The 19,030-nt window shown below is 43.6% G+C and overlaps 1 protein-coding gene across 1 annotated transcript in view; it reads left to right on the top strand.

Moving 5' to 3' along the window:
- Positions 1-19,030, top strand: part of Kat2b (lysine acetyltransferase 2B) — a 154,837-nt gene that overhangs the window by 22,466 nt on the left and 113,341 nt on the right.

Below are 19,030 nucleotides of genomic sequence, written 5' to 3'. Positions count from 1 at the left end.
TTAATCCCAGCACTTGGCAGAGGCAGGAGGATCTCTGTGAGTTTGATGCTAGCCTAGTCTGAAGGGTTAATTCCTGGACAGCCAGCACTACACAGAGTAACCCTGTCTTGAATAAAATCATAAAAGAAAACAGACAAGAAAAAACAATATTGTTTTTAAATCATGTTAGTGGCCCAAGGATTCTTTTATGTGTGTGGTGATGTGACTCAAAGCAGAGCCTTGCTAATGGTAGGCGAGCACTCTACTATTGTGCTAACACTCCTTCCCTTTTTATTTTCTTTTAAAGATTTCTTTATTCTGTGTATACCAACCTAGGACACATAAGACCCCACCCCTCTCTTTCACACACAAAAGAATCATTTGGTCTGCAGCCGGATTGTCATGTGCAACAGTATTTTATTTTTTCAGATTTGTTTTATTTCATGTGTATGAGTTTTTGCCTGAATGTATATTCACCAAGTGTGCAGCCTGAAGAGGGGACCCGGTTTCCTGGTCTGAGCCTCCATGTGACGCCCTTTGAGAGCACTGAGCACTTTTGACTGCTGAGCTGTCTCAGAACCCAACACGGAGCAGTAGTTCATAAATTCACCAGCCTCTTTCAAAATGAAAATAAATGGATATGGAAATGTCAGAGAACTGGTTTCATTTTTTTAAAAACTTAATTAACTTTAGTTTAGTTGTTTGGTCTTTTGAGGTGGAGTTTTGTTATGAAACTGAAGCTCACCTGGAATTCATAGTCCTGGCCCAGCCCAGTGGGTGCTGGAATGACTGTCTGAATCACCTCCACCCACTAGGCTAGAATTTAATTTGGTTTTTGAAAGAACAGACGGGAATCTGACATTCAAATGTGCTGAGAAGGCCTTTTGAGGCTTGGATGGAGACAAGAATTCAAGGTGTGCCTGGCCACTCTTGAATGGGATGGAATGCTGAGAGACAGTTGATGGGTGGAAAGTGGGTGAAAGTGGTGATGCCCCAGTTGGTGGAGTGCCAGCTACAGACTTCCTTCTGTTTGGTGTGGTTTGTGGTCTTAGCAGTGGTGAGGGTTGAAATGGGGATATCATGTGACGGCCTACTGCCCCTGCCCCAGCTCTGGAGGATGACGAGCATTGCCGCTGGTTGCTTCAGAAGCTGTGTAGACCTGGAGATGTTGGGGAGGCTGACAGAAGCCAGTACACAAAGTTCAGAGGGCAACAGTACCTCTGTGGCACTGGCCTACTGGGTGGAGATTCTGGAAACGGAACCCTCATTCTTCTATTCTCTTCAACTGATGCCTGATTCTCTACAGTTCCTCACAGTTTTTACATAAATGAAAATTAAGATTGAGTTAAAATGATCTTTCTGTAAGGACTCATGTGACTATCCGTCTTATTGTAGCTGGCACTGTTCTCCAAGCCTGATTTTCAGGGCAGGTATGACTTAGTGTGTGTACAGCTCTGAATTTTACTGCTATTGCTGCCATTCATTTAACTCTGTAGACCATTTTTTTTTGAGACAGAGTCTCACTTAACTGGCTTCTAATTCCTTAATTACATATTTTTAATTTATTTTGTGTGCATACATGTGTATCCTTGCTACAGGTGGCCTGTGGAGGTCAGAGGAAAACTTGCTGGAACAGTTCTTTCCCTGTACCATGTGGGTCCCATGTGTCAAACTCAGACCCATCAACATGCACCTTTGTCCACTGAGCCATATATGTGGTCCTGAATCCCTAATATTTTGAGTTGCTGTCATCCTTGACGTCAGATTGTTCCTGGGGTACCTTTGTCTTTGCACATGAACAAGGAGACAGGTAAACACACACTTCTCTCTTCCTTCCCTCTTTCCTGTGTTTTCTGTACTGGGAATTGAACTCGGAGGTCTTGTGCATGCTAGGCAAGCGCTCTGTCACTATCTTAGTCCTTTACTGAGGACTCAAATTTCAACATCTCATCCTTTCCCCTGGCTATCTAAAGTAGCACCATCCATCACTCTATAACATTAATCATCTATTGAGGTTTATGTTGGGGTTAAACCCCACTAAACCTCTCAGGATTCAGAACAATCACTTTAGCAAGTGAAAACCTGACCAGTAAGGTCCGAGGGTAAGTGAAATAAATTAGCTCACATCAGTCTTTTTATCATGTCAGAATAGATTTATTCTTTCTCTGCACTCTCTAATGCTCCCCTGATGTTCCCTTTTTGATGTTTTTTCACTGTTCTTTTAATTTTCTTCATTGTTCTTCCTCGCTGTTCCCTTTCAATGTTCCTTGTTCTTCACCTCTTCCCACAAGGTTTCCAGTTTATATATCCACACAGACATAGTTAACAAGAGTGCACTTTTTAGGGCTAACAGGATGGAGAAAAGACTGACAAGGTAGGTTCCTTATGTCTCAGAAGGGGTATTGTTGTGAAGCTCCTAGGCAGACCAGGAGGATTAAGAGCTTGCCCCCGCACACCCCCAACCAAGCTTTGTATCTGCTGGTACCCAGTTAAGAAGGAATTTCTTTCTCTGGTGCTAGTATAGTGACCCAAGGTTTTTCCTGTATATTTTAGGGGTAAAGGTACAAACAGTCAAATGAAAGGTGAAGGTAAGGACAGAATATCAATAGAGTGTTAGGGTAGAGCAAAGATTACACCTTCCTGAGTCTGCTGCTGGAGAATACAGCGCCATCCAGACCTGTTTATCAGTAAGAGCAGACATACTGTCTCTCTGCTCAGTGCCTCCTGCTCAGGGCTTCTTTCTGGTCAATAAGTCCTGCCAATAAGGATATTTTGGGGGACTAGCTTTATGTGGATTTGACTATTAGAACTTGACTGAGTGATTGCTTTCACATTAGGGCTCCATAGTGTGGAAGAAAGCATACAGTTGCCAGTCTAGGAAAAGGCAGGTTTAAAGAGTACTATACAATGTTGGCATATTTTGGGATGAATCCCAATATGGAAGGGAGAAATGTCATGATTTCACAAGATTTCTACAGAATTGACAGTGACTATCCAAAACACAAGTGTTCCCAAAGCTTTGCAAAGTGGGTTCCCCACCGGATCATATTTCTGTGGCTTTATCTGTGGATCTCTCAGCTGTACTTTTACTGTATAATACATCAATCATCCTTTTCAATTTTTTTGATATACTTATCAATAGTTGGAAATAATTATGTATGTGTTTTATATATAGGTTGTAGTGGGAAGCGGCGGGGCTGCGTCCCACCACCCGCCACCTGGCTAGCTTTACACCCGAAATAATTACACGGAAACTGTATTCTTTTAAAACACTGTCTGGCCCATTATCTGTAGCCTCTTATAGGCTAATTCTCACATCTTCCTTAACCCATATTTAGTAATCTGGGTAGCACCACGAGGTGTGCCTTACCAGGAGAGATCTTAACCTGCGTCCATCTCGGAGAGGAGCAGCATGGAGACTCCTATGGCGAATGCCTGAAGCGTCTCTCCAACTCTACTTCCTTGTTCCCACAATTCTGTTCTGTCTACTCCACCTACCTAATTTTCTGTTCTTAAAGGGCCAAGGCAGTTTTCTTTATTAATTAACCAATGAAAGAAACATAGATAACTCTCCTCCATCATTTCCCCTTTTTCTGTTTAAACAAAAAAGAAAGGCTTCAACTTTAACATAGCAAAATTACATATAACAAAACAGTTATCAAGCAAGTATTACAGTTACAATATTTAAATCTATTTTATCTTTTATCATAACTAAGGAAAGCTATAACTATCTATTTATTCTTCAACTCCATCAAAGACTCCAGAAGGATATAATGCTACCTAAGTAAACAAGAAATAAGTAACTTATACAACTCTAGAAATGACAGAGACAACTCGCTGCCTGGACAGTCACCCAAAGTTCCTCTGTACCGTTGGGGCATCCATCTTCGGGCTTCAGGCCCACAGTATCCAGCAGACATTTCCATGAAGCAGAAAAATTCCAAAGACAGTTCAGTCACTTTCTGCTGTGTCCTGCAGAACGTCTCGCAGACTCTTTCACGAATCAGGAACCCCAAAAGGCCATCTCACCTTTAGGCAAGTTCAGCAGTCCTCTTTCTGTGGGTTCCTTGTGTCCAGTTTATGCAACAGTCCAGGCAAGAGCAGTTTCTTGCCCAAATGGCTAACAAACTCCATAAGTAGCCTCTTCGATGCCCATCTTCCTCTTGAAGTAGATTGGTGCTGCCAGGAGCAGACGTGTCTCATGATCATGAAAAACCCTAAGTTATTAAAACATTTAAAATGCCATATTCTGCAGTCTTTGAAAGATATGAAGAATGCCTATTTGAAATATATCTATGCACATCTAGAAAATCTAACATGACTACAAGTTTGACTATTATCGATGATTATCCATTAACAACCTATATTTCCTAATTATACATTACAGTTTTTAAAATGAACTACAATCACAATAGCTTAATCAAGATCAGAAATACATATACATATAACAAAATTGACCTTAAAATCTATACCAATGCAAATTCATATCTATATCATCTCCCCCTTTAAATGTAAAAGAACATTTATAAGCAATATTTGGGAAAATGGGCGCAGTTTTTTCTCTCCAAACTGCTTCCTGCTGAATGGGGGCGCTGTTATTTAGGTCTTTCATGGTGTAACCTGTGTGCTAGGTTCCTCTCAGTTGGCAGTTGAGTGAAGTAATTTTTTGAAGATGTTCACAGCAACCTTTCAGGAGGGCGTGGTCTATCATACCATATTGGGATAGAAGCAATCCACAGAGTCTCGTCCTCTGTGAAAACAAAAGAAGAAACTCTTTTCCAAAGCATCATGTTCTTAAATCCAAATCCTGAAGTCATACCATTAAGATGTCCATTTTGGTCTAGACTGGCAGCCCATATAATGAAATGTCTCTCTGTATTTAGCTCCTTTACAGTCAAAAAAAATCAAAGAAAACACAACAAAATACATAATCCAGACTCTCTGTGAATTTTCCATTTTTACGTGGCTTATTTTTACTCTATCACTTTACTTCTTTTAATCTATAACTATCTGTACTCTGTCTCTTTAAAGACTTTAACCTTTTCTTTTTAAGGCATTAACTTTATTTTCTATATTTTTTTTCTCTCTTTTAAGCCTACGTGAGCCATTTAAAGGCCTTCTATGTCTGAATCTTTTCTATTGTGAATCTGTAATTTTTTACTATCCAGGAGCACTTCTTAAAAGGTTAACCACTTCTTAAAATCTTAAGTTGCGCCAGGTAGAGGTAATACGGTACTGCCTGTTTACAGCCAAGTCTAAACCTTAACTGCACTGTTATTGTGGTAATTACGATAGATCCTGCCTGAGATCAGTACAGTTCAGCATGGCGGAGCAGAGCCGGAGCCACTCCTGCCTCAGAGCATGGTCTCAGAGAACCTTCTTTCCGATCCCCAGCGGGCACACAAACATCCAGTCCATAAAAGCCACTGAAATGCTTTATAGCCAGAGTTTGCACTGGCGGCACAGCGCAGGAAGCTGCATTTTAAAATGACTCAGCTTTTTTTTTTTTTTTTTTTGTGCCGCTATTGTGGAAACAGGAAATCTCTCTACAGCATGTCCAGGCAAACAGCAAAAAGCCGTGTTAAACTCTCTCTCTCCTTTATTTAAAGCTTTTTCAGGTTTTTACGTGGATTTGGTCACCACGTTGGCGCGCCAAACTGTAGTGGGAAGCGGCGGGGCTGCGTCCCACCACCCGCCACCTGGCTAGCTTTACACCCGAAATAATTACACGGAAACTGTATTCTTTTAAAACACTGTCTGGCCCATTATCTGTAGCCTCTTATAGGCTAATTCTCACATCTTCCTTTAACCCATATTTAGTAATCTGGGTAGCACCACGAGGTGTGCCTTACCAGGAGAGATCTTAACCTGCGTCCATCTCGGAGAGGAGCAGCATGGAGACTCCTATGGCGAATGCCTGAAGCGTCTCTCCAACTCTACTTCCTTGTTCCCACAATTCTGTTCTGTCTACTCCACCTACCTAATTTTCTGTTCTTAAAGGGCCAAGGCAGTTTTCTTTATTAATTAACCAATGAAAGAAACATAGATAACTCTCCTCCATCAATAGGTTACATACATATAATATATAATAATAAATAACATGATAACATATAATGTTATGTATATTGCAGTGCTGAGGATGGAAACCAGGATATCTCAAAGGGTAGGGAAGTGCTCTTCTAAACTACACCATTAGAAATAAAAATTTTAAAAGCCATTTCTTGCCCATGTGCTAAGTAAGCCCTATGAAGCAGAGGCTTTGTTTTATTTCACATAGCAGGAAGGCCATATCTCATACATACTAGGCATCCTAAAAATAGCTATTGAATAAAAGAATTCAGAGGCTTTGTGAGATTACAGGAAAAAAAAAAAACACTTCTTTTTTGTTTGGTTGGTTTTGTGTCCTGGAACTTGCTCTGTAGACCAGACTAGCTTTGAATTTACAGAGATCTACCTGCCTCTGCCTCCTGAGTGCTGGGATTGAAGTTGTGCACTGCCATACCTGGCAAGAAAACACTTTTAAGGATGGGACAAGTAACCATATGTGGTGGCTTACACCTATAATCTTGACAACCTGGCACTGAGTCAGGGAATTGCCTAAATTTTGAGGCTAACCTGGGCTTCCTAGTGAGTTCCAGGCCATTCTGAATTGCAGAGTGAGACTATCTTGAAACAAAAGAAATGAGAAACTGAGACTCTCAAAGGCTTTGCAGCTGTGGGTCCAAAGCAGAGGGGTTGAGAGCTGGAGAGAGGCGTCTGCAAATGTGGCTCTCTTTATACATAGCTGGCTTTTCTTTTTCTGTTCAGGCTTTCATTATTTAGTCCAGGCTGGCTTATGGTTCTTCAATGCTGGGATTATAGACTAGTGCCACCTGTCCATTTTTTGTTGTTGTTGGTCATTAGTGAAAACAGGGTCTTCTCTTTGGCTTCTGTTGGGCCCAAACTTGATTTTCCTGATTTGTCATCTGGCCTCAGGGTGGATTTGATAACAAATAATGCTTTTCTCATTGCAAGGATTTCTGCTACAGGATCACTTCTTTCTGAACAAAAGCTGTGGGTTTCCCCCAGGTGAGGTAGCACAGCCCTAGAAATCTCATCTAGGCTGAGGCAGAAGGACCTCAAGTTTGACACAAGCGAAAGCTACAAAGGAAGGGTTTGTGTCGTGTCAAAAAACCAAAACCAACAGCAACAAAAAGGTGAATTTCTGCAAGTACTGTGTCCTTATCTGTATATTAGGATCATATTTCATAAAGACACCGTAACTATTAGGAAAGACATGGTGGCATACACTTTTATTCTAGCACTCAGAGCCCAAGGCAGGGGGATTTCTGGGAGTTGCAGGCCAGCTTGTTCTACATAGCGAGTTCCATGGAAGCCAGACTACATAGAAAAATTCTGTCTCAAAAAGACCAACCAATCAGTCAACCAAAATAAATGTATATGGTACAAAAAAAGGTTTTTCCAGAAAGTTTAAAAATCGATTATATTGATGAAATAGAAACATCAGTTGTATATAAAAACTACATGGCATAATTCCTATTTAAACGTTTTATCGAACACTGCTCTTTTTTTTTTTTTTTTTTTTTTTTTTTTTTTTGGTTTTTCGAGACAGGGTTTCTCTGTGGCTTTGGAGCCTGTCCTGGAACTAGCTCTTGTAGACCAGGCTGGTCTTGAACTCCCAGAGATCCGCCTGCCTCTGCCTCCCGAGTGCTGGGATTAAAGGCGTGTGCCACCACTGCCTGGCCGAACACTGCTCTTTTAACGTAAAGTTGGCAATAGGTTGTCTTTGTTTTCTGTTCATTTGTTTAGGTGCCAGCTATTCCTGCCTCCCTTTTTCTCCCCCGCTCCTTCACTTTTGAGGCAAGGTCACATGTGAACTAATCCAGGGCTCAGACTTTCAATGTAGCCAAGGTTGACTTTGAGTTCTGATTTTCTTGCCTCGACCTCTGTGAGTTCTGGGATTATGGACCTATGCCACCATACCCAACTTTATTATTTAAAAATCGTGAATATATTGATTTTGGGAAAAAAAAAGTGAACCATGTCCTTGGAATGAATATCACCTAATCTCTGAAGGAGGCTGAAACCCACATCTGATGGCTTCAGGGTGCTACATTCCACACAGACCAATCCCCATTTGTTACGCGCCTCCCCTGCTGTGTGGGGGATTCCAGGACCAGGCCCAGACCAAGGACTGTCAGCCACTGTCTCAGTGCTGGATGGTGGCTGCACTAATTTGCATATCTGCCCTAACAAACTGGTGTTGAAATAGGCTGGCAGGATGCCAAGGAAGCCAAGGGCAGCATTCTTTGAAATAATAGTGAGTCATGCAACCCAGGATTGCGCATCCCGGAAGGACTGACTACCTGACTCTTTTTGCATCTGAAAAGTGCTTGGCCCAGCATTGCTATCTGTGTAAAAGGACGCCAAAGGCACAGGAGCTTCTTGCTACAGAGACAGTAATGCAAGAAGAAAAAAATTAAAGTGAAAATCAAATTTAAAGTCTCCACAGAGACTTTTTAAATTCAAAACGCCACATCTTGAGTTGGAAGTGTAGAGGAGAGGGGTGTGAACTGACTGAAAGCAAGCAAAGAATCCAAGTGAGGAGACCCACAGCTCAGGGTGGCTAGAACAACATGGACCTGGGTTCAAATTCTAACATGCCTCTTTGCATCTGTGTGGCCCAGAAATGGGCTCCATAGTGGTGGATAGTGACACCAGTTTTTCCATTCCCTCAGTATGTTTACTCTGCCTCCTGAGTGCTGGGATTAAAGGCATCCGCCACCACTGCCTGGCTTCGGAGTTATGGAACTTTTTTTTGGTCTTTCTTCTTTAACTTAAAAAATTAAGAGATTTTTTAATAGAGTGGAATTTTCATTATTTTTTTATTAAACATTTATTTTTCTGTGTTTTTCAAGTGAAGGATTGGGAATAGGGATTTGTGGGAAGAAAGGAGGAAGAGTGCTTGAAGGAGGCCTTGATAATGAGACTGCAGAAGGTGTAGGTCCAAGAACCCAAGGTGGTGGGTGAGGCATTGAGTTAAAGTGTTAACTGAGTCTTAAGCCGGGCGGTGGTGGCGCACGCCTTTAATCCCAGCACTCGGGAGGCAGAGGCAGGCGGATCTCTGTGAGTTCGAGACCAGCCTGGTCTACAAGAGCTAGTTCCAGGACAGGCTCTAAAGCCACAGAGAAACCCTGTCTCGAAAAAATTAAAAAAAAAAAAAAAAAAAAGTGTTAACTGAGTCTTAGAAGTTGGAGAAGGGCCATCGGATGAAGGGCAGTGGGGTTGAAAGGGGGCTGTGGTGCCGAAGACAAACTGCTATGGAGCTCTGGGCACAAAGCTGGTGTGGGCGGATCTGGTGCACAGGTTAGGCACAGGTTAGGCTGGTTACGTGTCCTTCAGGAGAGCATGAGCTTCCAAAGCAACCTGTGGAAGACTTGAGTTTCTCCTCCCATTGCCCAACAGCAGGTGGAGGATGGAGACATTCCGGTAGTCGGCTGTATGTCTAAGTGGCTAAGTGCCAACCAGGCAGCTGAGTGAGGCTGTTCACAGAGTTAAGAACTCAACTGGATGCTTCAGCATCTTCACAGCTAAAAGTGGAGAGAGAGAGAGAGAGAGAGAGAGAGAGAGAGAGAGAGAGAGAGAACTAAAAAGAAAGCCCATTGAAAGCTGGCACACTTAGAATCCGTCTCCATCCAGAACCCCAAGGCAGGAGGATTGCTGGGTGACAGTGAGTTCTAGGCTAGACTAGGACACAATATATGACTCTATCCAATTTCCACCCCCCCCACCCCCAAAAAGAATTCTCATTGGGAGGCTAAGGCATGAGGATCACAGGTTTGAGGCTAGCATGAGACCCTGTATATGTGTTAGTGGCAGTGGACATTGTCTCTGATTGAATTTCCAGCCTTCCAGTCACAGCTACATGAACACATGTTCATGATTACTTTAGCCATGTCATACCAGAAGACAGTGTTTTAGTGTGCTCACTTCCATGTTCCAGCCCTTTAGTTAGCCCACTTCTAACTTCTTCCATGTTGCTCTCTAGCCTTGGAGGAGGTGGTATAGATGTATAATTTAGGACTGAGCACTCAACAGTTATGTAGTCAGACTACTTTTTAACGGTTATAAGATTCTGCATTGCCAGGTGATGTGGCTCACGCCTTTAATCCCAGCACTTGGGATGCAGAGGCAGGAGGATCTCTGTGAGTTTGAGGTCAGCCTGGTCTACAAGAGCTAGTTCTAGGACAGGCTCCAAAACTACAGGCAAACCCTGTCTCCGAAAGAAAAAAAAAAGGAATCTGTATTAACTGTATCTGCACCAAGAAGCTTCTCACCCAGGTTGAGAGCAGCACTAATCTAGGAATATAAACATAATGTCCAAGAGCTGATTTGGGTTCATATCCACTTAGCAAAACTTTGATAGCATTTATCTCTCCTAGGTTTTGCCAACATTAAATCAAGAAGGAAACTGGGTTTATAGCTCATACCTGTAATTTAGCAGTTGAGAGGCTAAGCTAAGAGGAACACCACGGTGAAGTGTGTGTGTGTGTGTGTGTGTGTGTGTGTTTGAGAGAGAGAGAGAAAGAGAGAGAGAGACTAGAACTTAAATTTCATTAAGCTAAATGATTTTTTTCTGACTGGTACTCTAAAAGTTATTATCATAATATGTAGTGAATATAAAATAATTAAGAATTATTTTAAATGTTGCTCTTTTTATCTTTGTATGTGTAGGAGTGTAGCATGAATAATAAAAACCCTGAAACAGTTATTGGGGTTCTATTGGGAAAATAGAAAAGAAAGCCTAGCTGAGTGGGGTTGAAGCCTCACGTGCAGTTCTGGAATGTACCCCATTTGCTGCTATGGCCTATGCTGATGCCTAGAAAGCCAGAGACAAATGACTTTTTTGTGAATTTATACCCCAAACGTTTGGTGCCAAATGTAGCAAAAAATCCAGAGACAGACAACATTGGGGTTCAACTTGAAGACCAGAAAAGCAAAGCAGCCAAGCCACTAGAGAGCTCTTACCTCTAAGAAATCTTCAGACTGAAAAAGAGAGCCAGTTCCTGTCTCATCTGTAGTGCTAGGATTAAAGGTGTGCACCACCACGGCCCGTCCTCTATGGCTAAGTAGTGTGGCTGCTGGGATTGAAGGTATGTGCCACGTCTGCTTGGCCTGTTTGACCGGCTAGTGTGGCTGTTTGCATTTTGATCATTTAGGCAAGCTTTATTTATTAAAATACAAACGAGATATCATTACATGGGATTGTATGCATAACATAGTGCCTGTGTATAGACTGTCTTTGAGAATGGCAAGGGCCTTTTACTCATTAGTCACCTTTGCTGGCCCAAAGGTTTTTTGTTTGTTTTAGGGACAGAGTCTTGCTGTGTAGTCTAGACTGGCCTTGAACTTGTCATCATCCTTTCTCGGTCTCCCGAGTGCCAGGATTATAGAAAAATGCTCGGATTATATGTATGAACAATCATACTCTATTTAATAAGTTTAAAAATTATATTTATTTTCCAGTTAGAGTGCATGTGGATATATATATGTGTGTGTCTGTATGTGTATTGCAACATCTCTGTGAAGGCTAGATGACAACCTGTGTGTGTTCATTTGCTTCTACTCTGTGGGTTCTGGGGAAAAGACTGAGGTCATCAGCTTTGGTAGCAAGTACTCTTACCCACTAGGCCATTTTGCTTGCCCCATATATTTTAATATTGTTTCTGGTAACATACCTCAACTTGAGATTGCTATGTGAACTGCTAGGGAATTAAACCCAGCGTCTCAAGCATGCTACCTAGTGCTATAAGCTATAGTCCCAGCTCCTTCACTTTTTTTTCCTTTGAGACAGGGTTTCTCTGTCAAACAGTCTTGCTGTCCTGGAACTCACTCTGTAGACCAGGCTGGCCTTGAACTCAAAGAGATCCACCTGCTTCTGTCTCCCGGGTGCTGGGATTAAAGGCGTGCGCCACCACTGCTTGGCTTTTTTTTTTTCTTTCTGTTTTTAGTTTAGTTTTAGTTTTGTTTTGAGACAGGGTCTCTCTCTATAGTCCTAGCTATTCAGAAACTTGATATGTAGAACAGGCTGTCTTTGAACTCACAAAGATCACCTGCTTCTGCCTTTTTGCCTCCATAGTTCTGAGATTAATGACAGGCTTTCAATATGTAACCTAGGTTGGCCTTGAACTCATGACCCTCCAATCTCATTCATTTTAAATTCTCAGATTATAGGTGGGTACCACTATACATGCTTTTTTTTTTTTTTTTTTTTTTTTTTTTGGTCATTGTTGTTCTAGGCATGCAAGGCAAGGCTGTACCACTGAGCTACATCCCCAGAAGGTATCACTTTCCCTGGACATGTTGTCCCTATGACGTGCCCTTCCTGCCTTCTACTCTGGAGTGCCATGAAGCCACAAAACCATTGGACTGTCATTGTTCTGTTCCATGCCTCCTTCTTGTCTTCTCTTGCTTTTGGAGTTTTCTATTTATTTAGAAAAAAAAATCACTTTTTCTGAACCAAAGAAACCAAAATTGACTTTGTAAAACCTACTGGAGTCCTGAGATTTGGTGGGAAAGTAAAATTAGCTGGTTTTTCAAGGAAAGCCATATATATTGAATCCCCGGACATGTTTAAGTACAGTATCTATTGTGTGGAAGACTAGATTCACCATTCTATCACAGTGGCTTAAATTAGTGTGATTAATATTAAATAGAAATATAAGACTTGATTATTATAAATCCTCCTGCTTTGAGACTTGTGACTAGAAGTTTATGAGCCCTGGGGAACAGGTCTATTATTTTACGTTAGGCAGAGCAAGTAGGGTGTAAACTTGTTTTTCTCAGCTGATTGCACTAAGCCCATGTAGTAATGAAGTTATGATCTCTAACTGAAAGTCTGCAGGTTCTTACCCAGGTTTCAGAGGGGGTTATTTGTTCACCTGAATTTCAATGAGGAAGGCAAGTTTTTTTTAAAGTGTTTTTTTTTTTTTATTTTTTGGTCTGATTTTTAACTTATTTATTTTTATGTATGTGAGTGATTTGCCTGCCTACATATCTGTTGCTGAGGAGACCAAGAGAGAATGTCAGATTCCCCGAGAATGGTGTTACAGAGCCACCATGTTGGGTGCTGGTAATTGAACTCAAATCCACTGGAAGAGCAACTTAACTGCTGAGCTATCTCTCCAGTCCTTTAAACATATTTTATTTGTATTTGTTTATTTTTTTAATTTTATGCACATGGGTGTTTTGTCTGCTCATGGATGTGCTTTTATAAGCAACCTCACAGGGAGACAAGTTTTGGATCCTTGAATTCTCTTTATCCGCTTAGTACTGGGGACTGAACATAGTGTCTTGCATGTATAAATCGCTCAGACTGGCTTTTACTTCCTGGCTGCACGGCAGCTCCACGAGCGGCCATGGACGGGCACCCTGTCGTCCTTGTGGTCTTCCTCACAGTGCTCCTTCTCTCCCGCAGTTGTCTTACTTCTCTCTACATAGCACTGATGCTTTGAAATACAATCTGCTCATCTTGTGTTGCCTGACAGCTTGCTGCGCCAGAAAAGGATCTTTGTTTTCTGTCATATAGCAAATGTGCTGCCATTTTCCACCTCAACTCGGGCTTTTCCTCCCTCTTGGAACTGTGGCAACCATGATACCCAAATGAGCAGAATCAAGAAGCTTGTTCTTAGCCAGGGACAGAAATGTAAGATCAACTTTAGAGTCATCCTACCTGTTCTTATAGAGACAGGGTTTGAGAGGGGGCTTATGAAAGGGAGAAATGTCCAAGTAGTTATAGTGGTATATTATTTGTGTTTTAGTAAGTAAAGCTTACCTGAAGATTAGAGAACAAAGAAGCCGTACTAGTCGGCCATACAGGCCAGGGAGTGGTGGCACACACCTTTAATCCGAGGACTCAAGAGATGTAACCCCCGCTTGGCAGGTCAGCTATTCAGGGTCCTCTGAAGGGGTGCTAACCTGCAAGACATGAGCTGGAGAGAGGAAGGAAACCAAGCAAGATTCTATTGTCAAGGTCTCCCTTTATTGGGGTGAAAGTTACAGCTTATATACCCCTAGTGGGGTGGAGGTAGGGGTAGGCACTCTAGTAGACATTTAGTAGACATTTAGGTGGTAGAACTCTGCCGGGGTAACTGAAGGTCATCAGTCAACACCTGGTGTAAGCTGGAGCATGTGATGCATTAACATTGGAGTAAGGGGCGGGTTCGTTAACAGATGTGATCCATTAGCATTGGAGTAAGGGGTGGGTTCCCTTAACAGATAGCTCTCAAGATAGTTGGGATGAGGGGTGGGATCTCTGTAAACATCCTTAGGGCAGTGACCTCTGCTATCCCTGTAAGGACGATGGTCCCTGACAAATCTATCCTTAGGAAAATGGTCCCTGATAAAGAGAAAAGGAGTTTGGACCTCTGTGAGTTCAAGGACACCCTTGGCTACAAAGAATGAAGGTCTGAAAGAGAAACAGAGCTCACACGAAGGTGATCCCAGCAGAGGTGATCACACATCTTTAGTCCCAGCACTACGGAGTGGAGACAGTAGCAATATGGCTGGGTGGAGAGAGGAATTTAAAGGGGAAGAATCAAGAACTCAGTGAAGTGTGGAGTCTGAGGTTTGGTAGTTTGAGGCTCACCTCTTCAATCTGAGCATTGGTAGAGGTAAAAGGTCTCTAGTGGCTGGCTGCTTTGCTTTTCTGATCTTTAGGTTGAACCCCAATATCTGTCTCTGGGTTCTTATTATTTGTGCTACATGTAGTCTTCTGGGAATGTACAGAAGTTTCCAGGGGGATCTAAACTCTGCCTCTAGCCAGGTGGTGGTGGCGCACACCTTTAATCCCAGCACTTGGGAGTCAGAAGCAGGTGAATCTCTGAGTTTGAGGCCAGACTGGTCTATGGAGCAAGTTCCAGGATAGCCAAGGCTACATAGAGAAACCCATTCAAAAAACAAACAAACAAACCAAAAAAACCACCAAACCAACCAAACAAAAACTCTGCTGCTTCTTTTCCCTCTGCTTTTGTGGCAACTGGCATGGGGCTAGGGCATGCAAGTTTGCAGTGGTGTTATGATGGAGTTGGAGACTGTCATGTAGTTACCCCCACCTGCCATATTAGATGCGGTAGTTTTGATCAGTTCTGGTCTTCAAGTATCCTATCGTCAGAGATAGACAAGTGCAGCCAGGGTGCTGGGTGGAGGCCGAGGGTCAAGGTTGATTGCCTTTCCTTAGTCTCTCTCCATCTTATTATTACTTGTAAAAGTTATGTGGTGTGTGTTGAAAGGTATATTCACATGCGTGCCGTTTCTGGCAGATTCCAGAAGAGGCTGTCAGATCCTCTGGAGCTGTCTGTTCTTCTTCTTTTTGGCCTGGGGTGTATCGTGGAGCCAGAGGAAGGGAGACCCAGGACGCGACCACGTGCGTGGGAGGATTATTTATTAGGGAAGGGTGTGCTCGACAGTGCGGGTCAAGGGAGGGAGGAACAAGAAAGAGAGAGATAGAGAGAAAGAGAGAGAGAGAGAGAGAGAGCAAGAGAGAGAGAGGGAGGGAGAGGGAGAGAGAGAGAGGGCGCGTGTGCACACGCAAAAGGGGGCAGTGAGAAGAGAGAGAGGGAAGAGATTCAGGATGACTCCAAGAGACCAGAGGTCGCTGGGAGTGGGCGTGGAAAGGGGCGGGGACCAAAAGAATAACATTCCCGGGTATTTCTTACAATAAAAGGCAAAAAAATTAGACATCACAGTTCGAAGGAATTGGGGCGGCGAATTCTCAAGACTGCTTCTGGCTGATTGTGGGCGTCGTCTTTGGGGGGGGGAACCCGAGAGAAGGCTGGGTGCCGGTCACATCCTGGCATAGCTGGTCTCTTTGCTTCTGACTGGTGTCTGTGGCATGGAAATGTCTGGTGTCTCTTGACCTGAGCAGCTAGGCTGTCAATTCCAGTGATTCTGTCCATGTCTGGAGGTCTTTGGATGAAAGGCAGTTTTGTCTAATGGTCAGCGCTCGGCAGTTGAAGCAAACTGCAGGACGTTGTTTCGTGCGCGTCTATCTTCTTTGGAGGGAGCAGAGAGCTGCTGCTAGGAGCCAACCTGTCTCTTTTTGCTATGAAAAGTTTTTAATAATTAAATATTTAAATATCACATTCCCCAGATCTCTGAACAGTTGAGGGCTGGATTAAATATAGCTGCAGTATACTGGCTCTTAACAGGTAAGATCCAGACTTGTAAAAAGGCAGAAAGAAACTGCTGGCAATGGAAGGTTAATGTCAGAATTGACAATGGTTGAGAACAGCTTAAGGCATTTTTGTAAGAGACTTAAAAGTACATACCAGTTTAAAATGAGATTTAGGATTTTGTGATCTGAAATGAGATGTAATGAACAATTATTATACATAGAGTGAAAAGGAATTGAGCAACGTGGATGACTCTGATGGGCCCTATCAGAGACATACCATTTGCACAAAACACATGTAGCAGAGTTAACAGGAGAATTTTAGTGAAGACCTGGTGAAGAAGCAGGGTGAAATTGGGAGAGCTTGGTCACCTGACCTGGCCCTCAGCCAAGATGGCGACGAGTCACCTGATCCACCTGGCCCTCAGCCAAGATGGCGGCAGCCACGTGTTGTGGGAAAACAGTTACAATTTTTGAGCTGTAAGGACTTTAAGTTTAATGAGAGGGACCTAAAGGCATGATCTGCTCTGTTGCTGAGCTGCCATGACATAACAGAAGCCACAGAGGGGAGGGACAAAAGGCTGAAACCGAACGGCTTGGACTGCTTGGCTCCCATAGCTAGACCGTGAACACGCCCGCAAAAAACCGTAGCACTTCAAACCTGAAGAACCGTTTCTGGCAGGTGAAATGCATGCAGATGGAACGAACATTCAGGCGCGTGACCCAGCGTCCCGGTGCCACACGCGGAATGTTATGCTTGGCTGGCTGAACCCACAAGTGTACGAGAACCGTTTCTCAGACAGTAGGGGTACAGCAAGGCCAAGCCTCCGTTCACACCGTAGTGATCACGTGGAGAGTCAGAAGCAGGGAAGGAAGAAAAGAAAAGAAAAGAGAGCCAGCCGGGTGCAGAGAAGTCCCCCCCCCACCCTAGAAACAGCCAGCAGGCCGCCAAGCGCTCAGTGGCGACCAGTGGGTAGACCAGGGTCGTTTGACCAGCTGGAAGGGAACTAACTCACGGTTGAAGCCGGTGTTGGATGAAGAGCCGCGCACAGGCAGGTGTTGAGATGTGAAGCAGGTGGTTTAGTCCATAGGGCCTCCGGTCCTCAGGTCTCAGGTCTCCAGTTCTTCCAGCCGGTCCGGCACGGTCCGGGGGAACCAGGCTGGCGCCAAGCCCGGAGCCCCAGTCCCGAAATCCGGGGGACACAGCCGTCGGGTTCGGCACCAATGTTGTTCTTTTTTTCTTAAAGACTTAGTAGCTGGATAGCTGCGCGTAGCTGCGCGGAGTCCTGCGGAACACGTGTGACCAGGGCGGCGGGTGAAACAGGCGGTGCAGTGGCGGGTTAATGGCACAGACACAGAAAATAGACATAAAGCTTTATTGAGAGAGAGAGAGAGAGAGAGAGAGAGAGAGAAAAGAGAGAGAGGGAGAGAGAGAGAGAGAGAGGGAGGGCGCGTGTGCACACGCAAAAGGGGGCAGTGAGAAGAGAGAGAGGGAAGAGATTCAGGATGACTCCAAGAGACCAGAGGTCGCTGGGAGTGGGCGTGGAAAGGGGCGGGGACCAAAAGAATAACATTCCCGGGTATTTCTTACAATAAAAGGCAAAAAAATTAGACATCACAGTTCGAAGGAATTGGGGCGGCGAATTCTCAGACTGCTTCTGGCTGATTGTGGGCGTCGTCTTTGGGGGGGGGAACCTGAGAGAAGGCTGGGTGCCGGTCACATCCTGGCATAGCTGGTCTCTTTGCTTCTGACTGGTGTCTGTGGCATGGAAATGTCTGGTGTCTCTTGACCTGAGCAGCTAGGCTGTCAATTCCAGTGATTCTGTCCATGTCTGGAGGTCTTTGGATGAAAGGCAGTTTTGTCTAATGGTCAGCGCTCGGCAGTTGAAGCAAACTGCAGGACGTTGTTTCGTGCACGTCTATCTTCTTTGGAGGGAGCAGAGAGCTGCTGCTAGGAGCCAACCTGTCTCTTTTTGCTGTGAAAAGTTTTTAATAATAAATATTTAAATATCACATTCCCCAGATCTCTGAACAGTTGAGGGCTGGATTAAATATAGCTGCAGTATACTGGCTCTTAACAGGTAAGATCCAGACTTGTAAAAAGGCAGAAAGAAACTGCTGGCAATGGAAGGTTAATGTCAGAATTGACAATGGTTGAGAACAGCTTAAGGCATTTTTGTAAGAGACTTAAAAGTACATACCAGTTTAAAACTGTCCACCTTATGTTTTTGAGATAGTCTTTCATTGCAGCTGGAGCCAACTGCTTTGGCTAGTCGACATTGAGATCATTAGTGTCTTAGGTTTTCTAGTGCAGCAACGGAACACCATGGCCATAAAGCAAGTTGTGGGGGAGAGTGCTTATTCAGTTTGCACTTGAGCTTTGCTGTTCATCCCCGATGGAAGTCAGGACAGCTTACTGGCTTGCTTCCCCTTGGCTTGCTCAGCCCACCTTCTTTAGAAGGCAGAACCAGCAGCCCAGGGATGGCACCATCCACCATGGGCTGAGCCCTCCCCATTCATCACTAATTGAGAAATGCCTTACAGCTGGATCTTTCAGATGCATTTCCTCAGCTGAGGCTTTGTTCTCTCTGATGATTCTCTGTTTGTGTCAGGTTGACACACGAAACTAACCAGTACTACTTAATAGTAAACGATATCAGGGAAGGAATAACCACTTCCAGGAGTAACAGAATCATTCAGTCCAAGGACATTCACTGAGGCCTCCCAGCCACACAAGTATGGCAAGCCTGCTGTTGTAAATAATATATCCTTCATGTTTTTGCTGTTGTATAGCCCAGGTTACCACACAGAGGTGAAATAAGTCAGCTTCATTCTTTCCTACAGAGCTAAGGAGGGAAACGAGATTCATATCAAATATTC

This window comes from Arvicola amphibius, chromosome 9 (genome assembly GCF_903992535.2).
Source record: "Arvicola amphibius chromosome 9, mArvAmp1.2, whole genome shotgun sequence".
Classification (NCBI taxonomy): domain Eukaryota; kingdom Metazoa; phylum Chordata; class Mammalia; order Rodentia; family Cricetidae; genus Arvicola; species Arvicola amphibius.
The sequence above is the reverse complement of the archived record's forward strand: the minus strand, read 5'-3'. Positions and strand labels throughout refer to the sequence as shown.